The 20210-nt window shown below is 38.9% G+C and overlaps 1 protein-coding gene across 4 annotated transcripts in view; it reads left to right on the forward strand.

Annotated features, from left to right (window-relative positions):
* Positions 1-765: 765 nt before the first annotated feature.
* The window catches only part of SCAF11 (SR-related CTD associated factor 11), a 73513-nt gene continuing 54068 nt past the window's right edge, over positions 766-20210 (forward strand). For all 4 annotated transcript variants that reach the window (XM_030835316.3, XM_030835312.3, XM_030835317.3 and 1 more), the window contains exon 1: positions 766-995. The gene's annotated coding sequence lies outside the window, so the exon portion shown is untranslated. The remainder of the gene's footprint in view (positions 996-20210) is intronic.

Raw genomic sequence — 20210 nt, forward strand, 5'->3', positions numbered from 1 at the left:
CCGGATCAAGTTTAATTTTTTTGTTGTGGTAATTAAGACACGGGGATATGCCTAGGCTTGATGAGTCACGTGTGAAACCTCTCCAAGGCCTTTTACAAATGCCCACCCGGAGGGAAAAAAGAGGTGGGCTTACAAGTTATGGCCACTTCAGCCTCCTCTCAAGATGTAATTCAGGCGGGCAACGCTGCCGGGTGAAAATTCAATACACAGCCAAACAACATATCAACACTCTTTTCAATATCAGATTACCATAAAGATAGGATAGCAAATGCCGCGCAAACCCCCTCACGTCCCGGTCCCCAAGACCCTTGTTCATTGTCTTCAGCAGTTTAGTCCGTACAGCCGCCAAAGCAGGGCGGACTCCAGCGTGCCACGCATGGCGCATGCGCAGGACCCGAGACTTGGGAGGAGAGCTGAGGTTCTGAGGATGTTTCCCAGAAGCCCGGGCCACTCGCTACCGGCCTCCCTCTCGCTCGCAGGCCGCGTGACGTGACTCCGCCCGTCACGTTCCTCTGTCGCAAACGGTGGTTTGCCAGCGCCCCCTTGCGGTCCGGTTGAGCGCTGCGGCCGTGCACGCAGGGCCAGAGCGAGCGAGTAGGGCAAGCGCGGAGGGTCCCGCCGCCGCCGCCGCCGCCGCCGCCGGCGTCACCGTAGCGCGCCGACCTGTGGTGGCGCGGCTGAGTGGATAGGAGCGGAGCGGGGGGTGAGGGGGAAGAGGACGCGCGGAGCGGGGAGGGAGGAGGCCAGACGAGGCGGGGGGAGGGGGAGCAGCGGTGGCGCAAGCCGCGCGGAGCCGCGCAGCCCGGGTCCGCTCCCTGCTCCGCCGCTGCCACCCGCCCCAGGCAGCAGAGCCGGCGCCCCAGCGGCCCCCGGAACACCTCAAAGCGAACGAAGGAGTCCATGTTGGGGAACTTGGCGGCGGCGTGACGGGGACCTAGGGACTTGCAGTGGGGCCGCCGCCGCCGCCGGAGCCAGCGCCTCGATCTCAGTCGGAGGTAAACACGGCCCGACCCTGGGGGTGGACGGGCGCGGGCAGCTGTCGGGGCAGGGTGGGGGTTACGGGCCGGCGCAGAGCCGGTGAGCGGGCCCGGGGCGACGGGAGGGCGGACAAAGTTTCGGAATCCGCGCGGCCCAGGCGGCGTTCTGCGCACGGAGGAAAGTTGAAGCCGCTTCTCGAAGCGGGGAAAGCTGCGGCGGGGAGGCCCCCCCCTTCCCTCTCGCCAACCCACGAGGGCGGCCCCGTTTCGGCCGCCGCCGCCTAGCTGTCGGTACCCCGTCCCATTTCCTCCTTGTGGCCTACCCGCCTCCCGCCGCCTCCGCCGGCGCAGCCCGTACCCGCCCGGGGGTCCTGGGGGAGTGGGTTGAGGCTAGAGGCTCAGCTACAGGGTCGCTACACGTCCACCCCCTCCCTCCGGGGAAACGTGTCCTTCTGGGCTTCCGGGCGCTCCCTGACCCCCGCGCCCGCTTGACTCGGGAGACTTTGCTTTTGTCAATAGCGTCCAAGCCAGCTTGTGAAACCAAACTTTACTGCGCCGTGACCTCTCGGAGTGCGCGACTAGGGAAGTGCCGGCGCTTCTGAGCATCCGCGTTTACCCCATGCCCTGAATTTCAAACTCTTCTCCCACCGCCGATTTTTAAACCAATTTCCTGGACTGACAACAAAAGGGCCGGGAGATCTAAACTTAGCTGCACCAGTCGCCTCTCCTCAGATACTAGGAATTTTGAACCGTTGAAGTCAAATCTTAGAGGTGGCTGGCCGTCTTGCTCCCCATTTTGAAAAATTGTTCTAAAAGTAAGCGCCTGATTTAGAGTAGTTGATTAAAACATTCAGACTCGAACGCGGAATTTTAAAATATCCTCAAAGTATTTCTGTACCGCATTACATAAAGTGTCTACGAGGTGAGCGTTTTTCATTCATTTTGGATTGCATTTTAACATCTTTGTCATACTGCTAGTGAACTAAGATTTTTAGGCAAAACTGACCAAAACGTTTTTAATGTAATGCTTTGGCTTAGTAGATGCTGTTCTAAAATTTTCCCAATTTGGGAAATTCACTGAATATTGGAAAGAGCATGTTTAATAGATGCATTTCTTTCATTTTAAGAGAGAAGCTAATTCATACATGTGACCACTTACCTCAGTAGCAAGGTATTGAAGTACATTCTTAAATAACTGGTCGTTTTTGTGTTTTATTGGTATTAAAATTTTGATATGTAATCAGGTCTTTTTCCAGACTGTTCCTTTCTCTTTCCTGTTTCTTTGGCAGTTGGCTTAATCATTTCACTTTTTTTGCTCTTGGCTAAGAGCTTCAGTAAAAAGTTTGTGGGACTTTTGTTTTTGTTGTTTAACTTACTGCGCAGAAGAAATGAAACTGTCTTTGGATTTCTTTTGTCTTATACTATCCTATCAAAGATAATCTGAATTTACTTTGTATTTTGTTTATGCATTATGAAGGTTTTTTAAAAAAAATTAGAAATTCTTATTGTAACTGCATTTTTTCACTGTATTATTTTTTGGTGCTTGCAAGTATAGTAATAATCATTCCATTTTACATTCAGATAGTGACCTTTTTGCCTGATAATTTGAGTACATCTTAAGTTTTTGGCTGGGTAAGATTTGGATATCTGCTTACTCTAAGTGTATTCATGCTGTAAAGACACTCTTCACTATGTTAAGGGGGAAAAGAACTGTGGAAGAAAATGGAAAATTATTCCTAAATATGCTGCCTGAAACATATGTCATGGAGAAATTTTTAAGGGAAATTTTTTTGTATGCCTTTAGGCAGTGGTAACGGGGTTCTTGGGTTAAGATTGAAACTTTTCAGAGATCATTCAGCTTCCCCATAATTCTTTGGGGACTAACCAATACTTTAAGCAATTTTCTTTAAAAGTAAGCAGTTTTCTTTAAAAGCTGTGCTGTTAATCAGAGATAGGATGAATCAATGCTGTTACATGATGTTGATTCATCAGTAGCATCTTTTAGTAATAAGAGAGTGCAGAATTATCCTACTCATCTACCTAATACAGAACTTTTTTTTTTTTCTTAGTTTCATCAGTGAGAAATAGTTGTAAAACCTTACTAAGGAGAGTGGCAGGCATAAAAGTAATAAAGAATCAGCCCTAGAATAATTTTCATTGTAACTTCCTTTTAGTAAGCTCTACCATCATTTGCCCTTGTCTTTTAGTGATGTAAGTTGGATCTTGACTTACCTTGCCCAGTGAAATAATCTTTTCTTTTTTAAATTAATTTATTTTATTTTTGGCTGCGTTGGGTTTTCATTGCTGCTCACAGGCTTTCTCTAGTTGTGGCGAGTAGGGGCTACTCTTAACTGCGGTGCGCGGGCTTCTCAATGCGGTGGCTTCTCTTGTTGCAGGGCACGGGCTCTAGGTGCGTGGGCTTCAGTAGTTGTGGCACGCGGGCTCAGTAGTTGCGGCTTGCGGGCTCTAGAATGCAGGCCCAGTAGTTGTGGCGCACGGGCTTAGTTGCTCCGCAGCATGTGGGATCTTCCCAGACCAGGGCTCAAACCCACATCCCCTGCATTGGCAGGCGGATTCTTAACCACTGCGCCACCAGGGAAGCCCCAGTGAAATAATCTTAATTGTATCCTCTGTCCTGAAGAGTAAGTTAATAGCTTTGTATCTTATCTTGCATCCGAGGGCTAACTTTTAGTAGCATTGACTAGAGCCTAGAGTTAAAATACCCTTTATCATTTTATTGCTGTTCCCAAGACTCATCTTTGCATTGTTGTGGTCCTTGCTTTTCTTATTTAAAGCCGTGGCTTTGTAATTCCTAGTACTTAAGCACATAAAAGTTCAATATAAAATTTAAAAACAGCATTGTCATCTCTCACAAAATAATGTCTTAAAAGGTTTCACCATGACCTTTCTTCACCTAGAATCTTTAACACTCAACAGCCAGAGTGATCCTGATAAAATATATCAGATCATGTCACTTCTCTTCTCAAATGGCTTCCCTTCTCAGTAGTAGTAAAATCCATAATCCTTATTATGGTCTCCCAGGCTCTGAGCCTTTTGAGTCTCTTCATCCTCTCTGACTTCATTACTTCACTCTTTCTGTAGCCACACTTCTACTCTACTACTGAAGTGTTCTTTGAGTACTCCGTAAAACACAGGCCCTCCTCCCACATTTCTTAGCCCTTTTTAAGCCAGATTTTTCTCCATAGCACTTAACACTTTCCAAGATACTGTAGAATTTGCTAACCTAAGTTTATTATATTTTTTTCTTTACTCAAATGCAAGTTCTATGAGAATTGGGTTTGTCAGTTTGGGTCACTGTTTTGTCCCCAAACACTGAACAATGTCTGACGCACAGTAGATACTTAACAAATACGTAATGAATTAACATGCTTTCAGCTAGAAAACATTGAAAATAGTAATTGTGGTTTGAAACTTGAGACTATGCAAGTCTCATTCTTTTGCATAAACTGCTAATATAACTTGGAAAAAAGAGATGCTAAAATGGAATCACAGTGGTCTCTTAACATTAAAAAAAAAAGAAAAAAGTTTGTTGGAGGAATGTGAGCGCCCAAAGAATACTGTGAAGGTCAGAGAGGAGGTGAGTGTGGTATTACAGAAACCAAAGGAAGAGAGTATTTCAAGGGGAGAGTAGTCAGTAGTCAAGTGATGATGAGAGTTGAATAAGGTCAGAGCTGAAAGATTTTTCTTTGGGGAATCCCCTAGCAGTCCAGTGGTTAGCCCTCCACGCTCTCACTGCTGAGGGCCCGGGTTCGATCCCTGGTCCGGGAACTAAAGTCCCACAAGCTGCCTGGCATGGCCAAAAAAAAAAAAAAAAAAAAGATTTTTGTTTACGTTTAACAACATGGAGCTCATTGGGTTTTTGAACAAGCAGAATAGTAAACTTATTTTTAAACCAATGCTCTAGTAATTGCATAACTAGATCTAAAAGTACTGGGATCAAAGATTAAGAAATTATCTACTCACATTACAGAAGAGACCTAATGTTTATCAGATATTTACTGTGTGCCAAACACTCTGTTCTAGACATTTTGCATGAATTTTCATTTGATCTTTTCAGCAGCCTTGCAGTATTGGTTGTATTTAATCCATTTTACAGAAAGGAGTCTGAGGCTCTGGAGAAGTTAAGAAGTCAGATGACTTGCTAAGTGTCAGAGCACTTGCAAAGAATCTATACCCAAGTCCATCTGACTCTTTGGCCTTTAGTTAGTCGTTACGTCAGTTGACCTCCCAAACTCTGCATCAGTGTTGTCTAGTAGTAGAACTTGCTGTGATGATGCAAGTGTTCTGTATCTCTGCTGCCCAATATAGTAGCTGATAGTAACTGTAGTAGATAGTGGCTGTTGAACACTTGAAATGTAGCCGGTGCAGTCGGGGAACAGAATAGTGGTACTGTGTTGGACAGTGCAGATATAGATCAAAAGAATCCCATGAATAATAAAGGAGAGTCTTTTCTTATTAGAGATGGAAACACATATTCCTCATTTGAAAGGAGTACTGTTTTGCTTATATTCTAGTTTTAGATGCTGTAAATGAATATTTGTAAGTAATCTTCTTTTCCTTTTTTTTTTTAAATAATCTCAAACTTTCAGAAAAGTTCCAAGTGCAATGCAAAGAACTTTTCCCCCAAAGCTATTTGAGAGTAAGTTGCAGATGCAGGCTCATCACCCCAAACAAGGACAAGGACTTTCTTTCTGTTACATAAACAATATTAAAATTAGGAAATTAACCTTGCTATATTACTACCATATAACCCTCAAACCTCATCCAAGTTTTGCCAGTTTTCACAGTAATTTCCTCTATAACAGAATGATCCAGTTCAGAATTTTGTGTTGCATTCATTTAATTGTAATGTCCTTCAACCTAGAACAATTCCTTAGCCTTTTATTGATTTTCATGACCTTGACACTTGGAAAGATTACAGGTCAGTTTTGTTGTAAACTTTCTCTCGATTTGGATTTGTCTGATACTTCTTCATGATTGGATTCAGATTGTGCATTTCTTGGTAGGAGTATCACAGTGATGATACTGTTTTCTCATGGCATCCTATCAGATGGCATAATAACAGTTTCTGTTTGTCCCCTTACTGATGATGTGCACTTTGATCTCTTAATTAAGGTGAAGTCTCCTAAGCTTCTTCACTGGCAAGTATTTTTCCTGTCTTAGTAATTAATAAGTACTTTGTGGGGAAGTATTTTGAGACCATATTAAGCCCATTCCTTATCAAACTTGCTATTTGTTGATGTTCAAATTGTCCCAGCTTTGGCCAGGGACCAAAAGCCCCTTTAAGCTAGTTTCTGTATTCTTTTGACTTGCTTTGAGCACTTCCTTACTTTTTGATACAAGAAAATGTTCCAGGCTCACCTTAAACTTTCCTTGCCACAGCCCTGGAATCAACCATTTCTCCAAGGAGTGGTTTCTTTTAGTGGAGAAAGGAATTTAGAAACCAAGATTTGAGCGCTGTATTTATGTCTCCATCTATATGTAAAAAACCATGAGTTGGTACCAGTTTCTCCAATTTCAGTACACAGTGTTTGCTTTAGTTTTCTCCTTCTCAAAATTTGTAACTACTTTCTTTTAAAAGGAATAGCCTAGCTCCCATTATCATCCTTAGTGTATTTACTTAGATGATCAATCCCTGGTATGTAACCAGTTTCCCATTGCCACTGCTGCTTTCTCCCCTGTCTTGCATAACATTTTCACTTTGGCTCTGACACCTTGTGCCAGGATGCATTCCTCATTCCAGGCTTCTCTTATACCTCATGCAGAGCATCTTGCCATTCTGCTTGAGTTCTAGTACCTCACTCTGGGTTCTTTCACCATCCCTCATGAGGACACCTTGGTCACAGAGTTGGGTTCCCACAAATCCAGGAAGCATAGCAGCATACAGACATGTTCTTTTAAGGATTATAGTTACTTGTTTCTACAAAAGATTATTACACCAAAAATTATAGTGAAAATTAATGACCAGATATGTTCTCAACTTTTAATTTAACCCCCCTTGAGATTCTCACATCTCTTAGTGATAAGACTGATCTTCCTCCTCATTTTTCCTTAGAGTTCTCAGATGTACTTTTGAGAGAGTCTTCTTAATGTAATTTTAGTAGTAAGGTAAAAATTAGTTGAGTTCTTTTGTATATAGGTTTTGGAGTCAATTAGACCTGGCTTTGAATGCTGATTGTCCCATATACTACTGACTGTCACCTTTCCTAGGTGACTTAATCAATGTCCCAGTTTCCTCACCTATTTTAATTTTAAGTAACATTTACCTGAGTCCAGTGGTAATAGCAGCTAACTCCATCTCTATCTTTCATCCCCTTAAGTTAGCTCTGTTTAGTGAGTGATTTTCAAGCCTTTTTAGCAGTGTTCTAGTATTGAATCTTGGTGGTGTTTTAATTCTTAGAATGTACTGTGGTATGTGTTTTGAGGGTTAAATGTGCAAAGGTGTGCCAGAGTATTCAGTTCATTTCCTGATATAAAGTAGGCATTCTCTCTACCTTTAGTTCTGTGCTACAGGTTTGTTGATATCTGTGTGTCTATTAGGTCTGGGGATGAAACATGGCCTTTGCTCTTGGGGAGCTTAGTCCTAATCAGGCCTTCTTTATTGCTCCCCAGTGTTGTTTGTATTTTGTCCTAACTAGTTTTCCATAGCTTCCTCGCTTTCCCCCCTTTCTGCTGCTGGATTATTTTCAAAACTCCCAATTTAAACATCTCAGAAGCTACTCTCAAAATAGATAAGTGAGAGAGAGGTGGATTTTTCCTTAGTGATTCTCTACTTTTTACAAAACACAATTTAAGTCCTACCTTGGACTTAAACTTTAAGTCCCTTTACATTCTGGCCCATAATTATGTCTTTGCCCTTATCTTCTATTAGTTTCCTAAATGAATTCTTTCTGACTAAATTAGTCCTGAAAAGTGACCTGTACCTCACATTTGGCACTTAGCATATGCTATTTTGTTGTTCATCTTTTGTATCCTATTTTTGCACTTCCACTTTTTGAAAGGATATAGTATCTTAATCTGCCTTTGTAGTCCAATGCCAGCCCCAATACCCTAATCATAGTAGTAGTTCAGCAGCTTAAAGTAAACAGAAACAGAAATATAAACATTAAAAAGAGCAGCCACAGCAACATTGCTTTGAAAATTCTCTGGGATCAGTGAAACAGCTTACGAATGATACATGATTTGTTAACATAAATATTTTGTATGCCTGGATGGCCTGTCAGGAAAACTGTTTCTTTAAACTACTGTTCTAACTGGGGATAAAATAGTAATAACTTAAAATTTTGTAAGCTGTCATTTACCTGAAAACCTTATCATAGAAAAGCCTTCTTCAGGGGCTTCCCTGGTGGTGCAGTGGTTAAGAATCTGCCTGCCAATGCAGGGGACACGGATTTGAGCCCTGGTCTGGGAAGATCCCACATGCCACGGAGCACCTAAGCGCATGCACCACAACTCCTAAGCCTGCACTCTAGAGCCCTCGAGCCACAACTACTGAAGCCCATGCATCACAACTACTGAAGCCCGCGCGCCTAGAGCCTGTGCTCCGCAACAAGAGAAGCCACCACAGTGAGAAGCTCGCACACTGCAACGAAGAGTAGCCCCTGCTCACCACAACTAGAGAAAGCCCGCGCGCAGCAACGAAGACCCAATGCAGCCAAAAATAAATAAATGAATGAATTTATTAGGGGGGAGAAAAAGGCTTCAGATAGGACAGCTTTAATGATTTAGGCCATATTTCTTTAGGAACTGTTGTACATGTCCAGTTACTTGGATGTAAACATGAGTAATATGAGGAAGATGCATGAAACAAAATATCTTTATTGTTTCAAAACTGCTACAGAATTAGATAAAACTGAAACAGAACATGAAGGAGAAACAAATTCAATCAAGCCCTTAAAAGAAGTTTATAGTATGTTTCATATTAATGTAACCATTCCAACTTTCTTTGATTATTACTTGCATGATGTAATTTTTTCCCATACTTTTATTTCCGTACTTTTATTTACCATGTCCTTATGTTTAAAGTGAGTTTCTCCCCCCACCCCACCCCATGATGTCATGATTCCCTCCTGGCTGTTCCTAAAGGCAGCCATGGAGCTCAATAAAATTTACTTTCCTGGAAAAAGAAAATAAAGTGAATTTCTTGCAGACAGCATGTCAGTCTTTTTAACAATCCAATCTGACAATCTCTTAATTGATGTATTTAGATTATTTGCATTTAATGTAATTATTGATATGGTATGCTCCTTTGTTCCCCATTTACTGCCTTTTTTTTCATTCTTATCCTAGGGCTTTTTTTTTTTTTTTTTTTAACATATACATATATCTATTCTTTTTCAGAGTCTTTTCCCACATAGGTTATTACAGAGTATTGAGTAGAGTTCCTTGTGCTATACAGTAGGTCTTTGTTGATTATCTGTTTTATATACAGTAGTATGTATATGTTAACCCCAACTTCCTAATTTATCCTTTCCCCACCCCCAACCTTTCCCCTTTGGTAACCATAAGTTTGTTTTCTGAGTCTGTGAGTCTGTTTCTGTTTTGTAAATATGTTCATTTGTATCATTTTTTAAGATTCCACATATAAGTGATATCATATATGTCTTTCTCTGTCTGACTTCACTTAGTATGATAATCTCTAGGTCCATCCATGTTGCTGCAAATGGCATTATTTCATTCTTTTTTAATGGCTGAGTAATATTCCATTGTATACATGTACCACGTCTTCTTTATTCATTCCTCTGTCAATGGACATTAGGTGCGTCTATGTCTTGGCTGTTGTAAATAGTGCTGCAGTGAACATTGGGGTTTATGTATCTTTTTGAATTATGGTTTTCTCTGGATATATGCCCAGGGGTGCGATTGCTGGATTATATGGCAGCTCTATTTTTAGTTTCTTAAGGAATCTTATACTGTTCTCCATAGTGGCTATACCAATTTACATTCCTACCAACAGTGTAGGAGGGTTCCCTTTTCTCCACACCCTCTCCTGTTTGTAGACTTTTTGCTGATGGGCATTCTGGCCAGTGTGAGGTCATTGTAGTTTTAATTTGCATTTTTCTAATACTTAGCGATGTTGAGCATCTTTTCATGTGCCAATTGGCCATCTGTATGTCTTTGGAGAAATGTCTGTTTAGATCTTCTGCCCATTTTTTGATTGGGTTGTTTTCTTGATATTGAGCTGCAAGAGCTGTTTGTATATTTTGTAGATTAATCCCTTGCTGGTTGCATCTTTTGCAAATATTTTCTCCCATTCTGTGTGTTGTCTTTTTGTTTTGTTTATGGTTTCCTTTGCTGTGCAAAAGCTTTTAAGTTTAATTGGGTCCCATTTGTTTATTTTTGTTTTTACGTTCATTACTCTAGAAGGTGGATCCAAGTAAGTCAGTCTTTTTAACAATCCAATCTGACAATCTCTTAATTGGTATATTTAGATTATTTACATTTAATGTAATTATCGATATGATATGTTCCTTTGTTCCCCATTTACTGCCTTTTTTGGACTAGGTGAATATATTTTAGTATTCTACTTTAAATTTATCTTTGGCCCTTCTTTTGGGCTGCATCTCTTTGCATTATTTTTTAGTGGTTGCTTGAGATCTTCTCTTGACAACTTGAAATGTGCCTAGTTTGAATTGAAGTGTGCAGTAAGTATAAAATACACACTAGATTTAAAAGATTTACTACCACAAAAATAATATAAAATGTCTCATTTAATATATTTTTTATTGATTATATGTTGCAGTATTAATATTTGGACATAATAGGGTTAGTAAAATTTACTGAATTGATTTTATCTGTTTTAACTTTTAAAATATGGCTACTAGAAAATTTAAAATTACATATGCAGCTCACATTATATTTCTGTTGCACAGTACTGCTCTAGGGATCATAATATATATGCCAGAGGATTTACTTAGAATTCATATTTACTGGTTGAAGTAAATGTAGAAGCCCTATAATTCTCCAGTGACATTTATCTTATGTTGTTATATGTATTAACACGTATACATGTAATGAAAACCCCATTAGACAATTATGCAATTTTTGCTTTCAATAATCATACACTTTTTAAAAGGACTTTAGAGGAGAAAAAGTAGTTTCTTAAATATTCCTAAATAGTTACTATTTTGTTGTTGCTCTTTGTTAATGAAACTTCAGTTTTCTCTCGTGTCATTTTTCTTCAGCCTGAAGCACTTCCTTTAGCCTGTCTTTTAAAGTAGCCCTGCTGGTGATAAATTTTCTTAGTTTTTCTTCACTGAAATATCTTTTCCATTTTCATTTCATTTTTCTTTTGAGTTAGTCTTATTTGATGTACACAAAACTGTCAGTTTCTAAATTTGTGCCTTTCACCAAGTTAGGGAGGTTTTTTGGACATTATTTCTTCAAATATGTTTTCCTGTTCCAATCTCTTTCTCCTTTTTCTGGACATGATTAGAACTTTGGATATTGTCCATAGGACCCTGAGACTCTTCATTTTCCTTCAGTCTTTTATATCTCTATTCTTCAAATTAGATCACTTCTATTGTATCTTCACATTCACTGACTCATTCCTTTGCATTTCCATCCTGTTGTTGAGATCTTATTTCAGACATTGTGTTTTTCACTTCTGAAATTTCCTTTTTTTTTTTTAATATAGTTACTATTTATCTGCTGAGAACTTCTGTCTTCCTATTCATTTCTAAAGTGTTACTTTCTTCCCCATGGAGCATAACTTATTTATATATTTAGCTTAAAATCATGCCTGACAAATGTGTTGGGTAAATATTATCTAAGGTTATTATACATATTAATAAATCATTCATTCAAAGCTGTTTATTGGGCAGTCATTTGAAGGCATGGTGCTGGATCCTGGGTTATATAGTGAATAAGGCAGATCACAGCTTAACAATTTTGTAGTCATTTGAGTCATTAAGGGTGTTACTGCTTCTCACTGTTTGAATATTTTTAATATTTAGTGACTTGGATTAATATTTGTTTTATTTTCTGGCAAAAGGCTGGTGAGTTCCAATCCTACTACTTACCACTGGCTTTGCGACCTTGGACAAGCTACTTAATTTCACTGTATGTAAAATGGAGATACCGTCTTCAAAAAATACTCTAACAGTTAAATGAGATAACTTATGATATATCAGAAAGTAATGGCTAGACCAGGACCAGATGGCTTCACAGGCGAATTCTATCAAACATTTAGAGAAGAGCTAACACCTTTCCTTCTCAAACTCTTCCAAAATATAGCAGAGGGAGGAACACTACTGAACTCATTCTACAAGGCCACCGTCACCCTGATACCAAAACCAGACAAAGGTGTCACAAAAAAAAAACTACAGGCCAATATCACTGATGAACATAGAGACAAAATTCCTCAATAAAATACTAACAAACAGAATCCAACAGTACATTAAAAGGATCATACACCATGATCAAGTGGGGTTTATCCCAGGGATGCAAGGATTCTTCAGTGTATGCAAATCATTCAATGTGATACACCATTTTAACAAATTGAAGGATAAAAACCATATGATAATCTCAATAGATGCAGAAAAAGTTTTTGACAAAATTCAACACCCATTTATGAAAAAAAACCTCCAAAAAGTAGGCATAGAGGGAACCTACCTCAACATAATAAAGGCCATATATGACAAACCCACAGCCAACATCGTTCTCAGTGGTGAAAAACTGAAACCATTTCCTCTAAGATCAGGAACAAGACAAGGTTGCCAACTCTTACTGCTATTATTCAACATAGTTTTGGAAGTTTTAGCCACAGCAATCAGAGAAAAAGAAATAAAAGGAATCCATATTGGAAAAGAAGTAAAACTGTCTACTGTTTGCAGATGACATGATGCTATACATAGAGAATCCTAAAGATGCTACCAGAAAACTACTAGCGCTAATCAATGAATTTGGTAAAGTAGCAAGATACAAAATTAATGCACAGAAATCTCTTGTATTCCTATGCATTAACGATGAAATATCTGAAAGAGAAATTAAGGAAACACTCCTATTTACCGTTGCAACGAGAAGTATCACATACCTAGGGAGACAAAAGACCTGTAATGCAGAAAACTATAAGATACTGATGAAAGAAATTAAAGGTGATACAAACAGATGGAGAGATATACCATGTTCTGGGATTGGAAGAATCAACATTGTGAAAATGACTGTACTACCTAAAGCAATCTACAGATTCAGTGCAATCCCTATCAAATTACCAATGGTATTTTTCACAGAAATAGAACAACAAAATTTCACAATTTGTATGGAAACACAAAAGATCCCGAATAGCCAATGCAGTCTTAAGAAAGAAAAACGAAGCTGGAGGAATCAGGCTCCCTGACTTCAGACTATACTACAAAGCTACAGTAATCAAGACAGTATGGTACTGGCACAAAAACAGAAATATAGATCAGTGGAACAGGGTAGAAAGTCCAGTGATACATCCATGCACATATGGCCACCTTATCTTTGATAAAGGAGGCAAGAATATACAATGGAGAAAAGACAGTCTCTTCAATAAGTGGTGCTAGGAAAAATGGACCGATACATGTGAAAGAATGAAATTAGAACACTCCCTAACACCATACACAAAAATAAACTCAAAATGGATTAAAGACCTAAATGTAAGGCCAGACACTGTAAAACTCTTAGAGGAAAACATAGGCAGAACACTCCATGACATAAATCGCAGCAAGATCCTTTTTGACCCACCTCCTAGAGTAAGGGAAATAAAAACAAAAATAAGCAAGTGGGACCTAATAAAACTTAAAAGCTTTTATACAGCAAAGGAAACTATAAACGATGAAAAGACAGCCCTCAGAATGGGAGAAGATATTTGCAAATGAAGCAACTGACAAAGGATTAATCTCCAAAATATACAAAGCAGCTCATGCAGCTCAATATCAAAAAAACAAACAACCCAATCCAAAAATGGACCTAAATAGACTTTTCTCCAAAGAAGGTATACAGATTGCCAACAAACACATGAAAGCGTGTTCAACATCACTAATCATTAGAGAAATGCAAATCAAAACCACAATGAGGTATCACCTCACACTGGTCAGAATGGCAATCATCAAAAAATCTACAAACAATAAATGCTGGAGAAGGTGTGGAGAAAGGGAATCCTCTTGCACTGTTGGTGGGAATGTAAATTGATGCAGCCACTATGGAGAACAGTATGGAGGTTCCTTAAAAAACTAAAAACAGAACTACCATATGACCCAGCAATCCCACTACTGGGCATATACCCTGAGAAAACCATAATTCAAAAAGAGACATGTACCACAATGTTCATTGCAGCTCTATTTACAATAGCCAGGACATGGAAGCAACCTAAGTGTCCATTGACAGGTGAATGGATAAAGAAGGTGTGGCACATATATAAATGGAATATTAGGCATAAAATGAAACAAAATTGAAATATTTGTAGTTAGGTGACTGGACCTAGAGTCTCATACAGAGTGAAGTAAGTCAGAAAGAGAAAAAAAAATACCGTATGCTAAAACATATATATGGAATCTAAAAAAAAAAAGTGGCTCTGATGAACCTAGGGGCAGGACAGGAATAAAGACGCACACGTAGAGAATGGACTTGAGGACACAGGGAGGGGGAAGGGTAAGCTGGGACAAAGAGAGTGGCATGGACCTATATACACTACCAAATGTAAAATAGATAGCTAGTGGGAAGCAGCTGCATAGCACAGGGAGATAAGCGAGGTGCTTTGTGACCACCTAGAGGGGAGGGGTAGGGAGGGTGGGAGGGAGGGAGACGCAAGAGGGAGGGGATATGGGGACATATATATACATAAAGCTGATTCGCTTTGTTATACAGCAGAAACTAACACACATTGTAAAGCAATTAATAGTGTTAAAAAAAAAAAAGGGAAAGTAATGGCTAGAAACAGTGTGAAAATCACAGCCAAAAGTCCAGTTCTTGGGGCATTTGAAGCCCCAATAATAAGATTAAATTTCGGAGAGGATCGCAGTGTCTGCCCATGCCTGATGCTAGCATGAAAAAGTGTTGTTTTTTTTTGTTTTTTGCTTTTTTTAAAAGTAAGTAAGTTTTCATGGTATATAATAACATTTCTAGGTTAGAATAGTAGTGTATCCTAGGAGTAGGATTGTGAAATGCCTCTTTAAATTATGTGTGAAAAATTCATTTGAGAACACATTCATCATATACTTACATAACATAATAAAATTGTGTTTATCTCTGAGCTAGCTACCTAGGTTGAGTTTAAGAAATTCTGATAATAGGTATAGCTAGAGTAAAGAGAGAGTGGATGTCCTGTGTACTATACAAAACAGTTGCTCCCCCCTCCCCCCGTATTAGTTTCACTATAGCAACTTGCACAATTTGGAAGGGATTAGTACAAAGGAAGTGACATTTCTTGAGGAACCACTCAATTAGTCCAAAGGAAGTGACATTTCTTGAGGAACCACTCAAAGAATGACATTTAACATCTGTGCAAAAAAGAGACTGATTTCTAGAGTTGAAATTCTATAATGTAAAGTTTTTAAAATCTTGTTTAAACAGAACAGAGCAATATTTCAGAAGCAATGTTTTGAACCTTGTCCTTCCCCCCCACTGCTATAGATGAAATTCATTTCCATTCCTCTGTAACAAGCATTTGTGTACATTATTTTGTGTTTCCTCTCCTTTAATTCTTAGGATTTGTTTGTTTATTTGCGAATGTTTCCTGTGCCTTACATAATTTTCCCATCTCCTTTTTTGGGAGGTAGGTAGACAGGGATTACCATTTAAATTCAGGAATCTGTCTAAGGTAGATTAAAGGTTAAATTAAAGAAATGGTCTATAGTTTTCCTGTTTGGGGTTAGAAGAAAAGTATAAAAAGACTCCAGTTCTTTCTCTGCTTCCTTGCTTCCTTCCAGGATCCCCTTTCCTCTTGGGTATTCTGCCCAGATATGAGGGTACATTGCTCTTGATCCCAAGGGCTCCTGTAGTCCTCTTGGGAGGTTTGTTGTGAGGTGAGTCTCTTAACACCTCATTGTTCTTTTTGCTTTTTTGTCTCTAGTAGGCATAAGGTTTAATCTTCTAAATGTAAACTCTACTTTTCCAGACTTGTAACTCTTGCCTTCAGCAGACCTGTAATAAATGTTGAGGAATGGGTGATGGAAAGAAACAAAAATGTAAGAGCTTTAGGTTTGCCTTTATCATTTAAATTAGTGCTTTAGTAAATGGGGTTGAGAACATGGAGGTGAGAATCTCAAGGACAAATGAAGATTACATAATCACTTCCTTCTTCTATTCCCTCCTCCATACCTTAGGCAGGGGTGGGATTTATTAGAGAAGAATTGCATAAATATATATTGAAATTATTAGAGTACATATAACATGCTGCTGTTCTATAATTGTTTCTCATTTGGAGAAACAGTGGAAGCCTGTCATATAATTATGGTATCTTTATCTAACTCTTTATGGTTAAACTATCCAAGCATGTAGAAGGCACTCATTTTTCTTTTTAAATTAAAGTACTGCATTGTAGGAATATTCTTCTCATAGAGTGGACAACTGTCACATAAGAGTAACCCAACAGGAAGCCATCTATAGTGCCTGTCTTCCCCCATACAATGAAAAACCTGCTAGCTCTATACCATCACTAGGGTCTTAGAACGGATCTCTTTTTATAGTTCTTTCTTAGAATTTAGTGGGGTTGTGAAGTTGTGTCTGTTGCTTTTAATCTCTGTGTCTCCCCAAGCAATAGGTATGTGTTGTCTGTGAGACCTTTCAGTGCTACAGAAATACAGGAACCCTCAGATACCTCCTCTCAAGCTCAAATGTGGTGATGTAATTTGGGTGGTCTCTGTGTTGATGATAAAGACTGAGAGTATGAGTGAAGTCGTCAGTGAAAAAGTACCTTTGTTGAGAAAGTTGGTTTATATTCTAGCCCATGATTGCTCTCTCATGTCAGTCTTTACTTTTAAAAACATTTTAACATTTATTAACATATAATAAAATTGACCTTTTTGGGGTATGTAGTTCTGTGAACTTTAATACATGTTTAGATTTTTATTACTACCACCAGAGTCAGGATTCAGAATGGTTCCCAGAAAACTGCCTTGTGCTATCTTTGTAGTCTAACCTTCCCCTGACACAGGCAGCCACTGATAATGGTTCTTCATTACTACAGTTTTGACTTTTTGAGAATGTCCTATAAATGCAATTATGTATCAGTAGTAGGTAATCTTTTGAGACTGGCTTCTTTCACTCAATATATTGCCTTTAAGATTCATGTAGGTTGTTGAGTGAAACACCAGTTCATTTCTTTTTGTGGCTGAGTAGTATTCCACTGTGTGGATGAACGTATCATAGATTGTTTATTTTGATGAAATCTAGTATATCAGTTTGTTCTTTTCTTGTACTGTTTTTGTCTGGTTTTGGTATCATGGTAATGCTGGATTCATAAAATGAATTGGGAAGTATTTATCTTCCAAACTCTGGAAGTGATTGTGTTATTGAAATGTTTAGTAAAATTCACCAGGGAAATTGTCTGGGGCTGGAGGTTTCTTTTTTGGAAGACTTTTAACTACAAATGCAGTTTCTTTAAATAATACTGGGGCTATTCAGTGCTATTCTACTTAATTAGTCTTGCTAGAGGTTTCAGTTTTATTGATCTTTTCAAAGGATGAGCTTTTGGTTTTATTGATTTTTTTTCTTGTTTTTCTGTTTTCAGTTTCATTGATTTTACATTTGTTCTTTAAGGATAATTTCACTAGCTTGAAGATTTTAGGCTTTTAAAGTTCTTTTCCATTTTAAACTAAGAATGTTGTTTCACTTCCTTCTGGCCTGTGTTGTTTCTAATGAGAAATCAGTAGTTATTCAAATCATTAACCTATCTTCCCCACATAAGTAATGTATTGTTATTTCAATCTACTTGTAAGATTTTTTTTCCTTTGTAATTTTCAGCAGTTTGTGGTGTGTCCAGGAATGAATTTCATTGGAACTATCCTGTGTGAGGTTTATGAGCTCCTTGAATGTAGAGGTTTATGTCTTTCAACAAATTTGGGGAGTTTCCAGCCATTATTTCTTATTATTACTCTCCTTTCCTCCCCTTCTTGAGCTTTTGACAAGAATGTTAAGGTTTTGGCATTGATTCACAGTTTCCTGAGGCACTAATGATTTTTTTCTTTTTCTATGTTTTTCTCTCTGTTGTTTAGATTGGGTAATTTCCTTTGCTCTGTCTTCCAAGTTCACTGACTTTCCATTTGGCTATTGAGTCTGTGCAGTGTATTTTCTATTTCAGTTATTACGTTTTTCAGTTCTAAAATTTCCATTTGGTGGCACTTTATTTCTTTGCTGTGATTTTCTAGCTTTCCATTTGTTTCAAGAGTATTTGATTTTACTTGTTGGAACATTTTTATTACCTGCTTTAAATCTTTGTCGGAAAATTCACCCAGTGCTGTAATATCTGTGTCTTCATGGTGTTGGTTTCTGTGGGTTGTCTTTTCCCACGAGTGTTTGAGATTTTCCTGGTTCTGTGTATGCCAAGTAATTTTGGACATTTTGAACAACTTAACAGGTTACTGTCTCAAGCTCTTTCCTCTCTGTTATATATCCATGGTATTTTCTAGATCCCTAGAACACCCCCCCACCCCACACACACTTTTCTGTCTTCTGGCTAGAAAGCTCAGTCTTCGTTTACACCACTGTGCTGTATACTTTCCACAGTTGCATATGGAGCCGAATGACAGGAAGACGGGAGAAAAATCAATGAGATTAGCCCAGAGTTTTTCAGTCAGCGAGTATGGTACCTTTCCCTTAGAGTTTTAGGCTTCTGCTGACCCTGCTGCTGTCACTGTTGCAGCTATCGCCACCACAGGATTGCTTGGGAACTGGGGCATGGGGAATGAAGAACAGAAAGAAAAAAAAAGATTTCCTTCACTCTTGAGTATTGGGAGGCCCCTTTCCTACTCCTTGGGCAGAGCTAGATGGCTTTTCTTAGAGTGCTAGCCTGTGCACGCGCGCGCTCGCTCTCGCGCTCTCTCTCACTAGTGGTCACTTTATAGGTTTCAGGCTTCATGAAGCCCAGGCTGGAGGGAAAATTGGATGGGGAAGAAATTATAAACGCACTACCAGTTTGATAATATATCAGATTTTGGGCTCTTCCCCAATCTACCTGTTATTGCTTACCTTTTAATTTTCAGTTAGCTACTCCATTTATTCTGTCTAGGTTTTATAGTTTCATTCAGTGAGATTAACAAGGTAGAATGTGCTTATTCCATTTTACACAGAATGGAAACTTCCCAGTCTCACTTATTATCTGTTTTAGAATGTCATGGCAACTTGAATCTCCTTATTTTGTAGTTAAATATGGTTTCTCAATTATATCTTATTTTTTTCAACATATATGTGATCCTGCCATGTATAACAGTGCAAGTTTTGTCAAGGACATGATGCTACATTAAGTGTAGAAGGAAATGGGAACATTAATTTTTCTTTTAGAGTAATAGCATAGTTTTCATGAACTCTTACCAAAATTATATTACATTTGAAAAACTGTTTTCCTATTTTCAATTTAATCTATTTTCTCTGCCTGAGGATTTCTGGCTTGCCTTTCACTTTGGAAATGTTTTAGTTTTTATTCATTTTAACCTTTTTTAAAAATGATTCATTTCAATAATTAGGTTATTGTTCATCATAAAGCATAGTATGAGGTGACATCCTTCATATTAGTGGAGCCTTTTGGCACTCACTTCCTGTTGCAGACACTGTAAGAATGTTAGAGACATTCTGAAGGCATAGCTTTACTTCCTGGATCGATATATGAAGCTGGTTTTATTATAAGACCTATAAATGTGGGTGACTTCAGGTTCTTTATTTTCAGTTTACCTGGTAAGCTACAAGACATAGGATTATCTGTTCATCAGTGAATGGTGCTGAGAAAACAAGCCTTTTTTTGGATATAGGTCTAGAATGAAGGAGTTGAATATGAAAAGATTCCTCGAAATTGCTACTGTTGATCAACTGCTGACAAGCAACCAAATTACTGATAACCCTGTCAAAAACTGAACTAGATAGAAAGTACTTCCAGGGCCTGATATGCAATAGTAACTGGAAGCAGAGCATGTGTCTTAGTCTGTTTGGGTTGCTATAACAAAATACCAAAACTGCGTGGCTTGTAAAGAACGAAATTGGGACTTCCCCATAAGGCCAGCAGGCCCGAGGCAGGGGAACACAATCAGAGTCACGGGT

The sequence above is a fragment of the Globicephala melas genome, chromosome 10 (assembly GCF_963455315.2).
Source record: "Globicephala melas chromosome 10, mGloMel1.2, whole genome shotgun sequence".
NCBI classification, from domain to species: Eukaryota; Metazoa; Chordata; class Mammalia; order Artiodactyla; family Delphinidae; genus Globicephala; species Globicephala melas.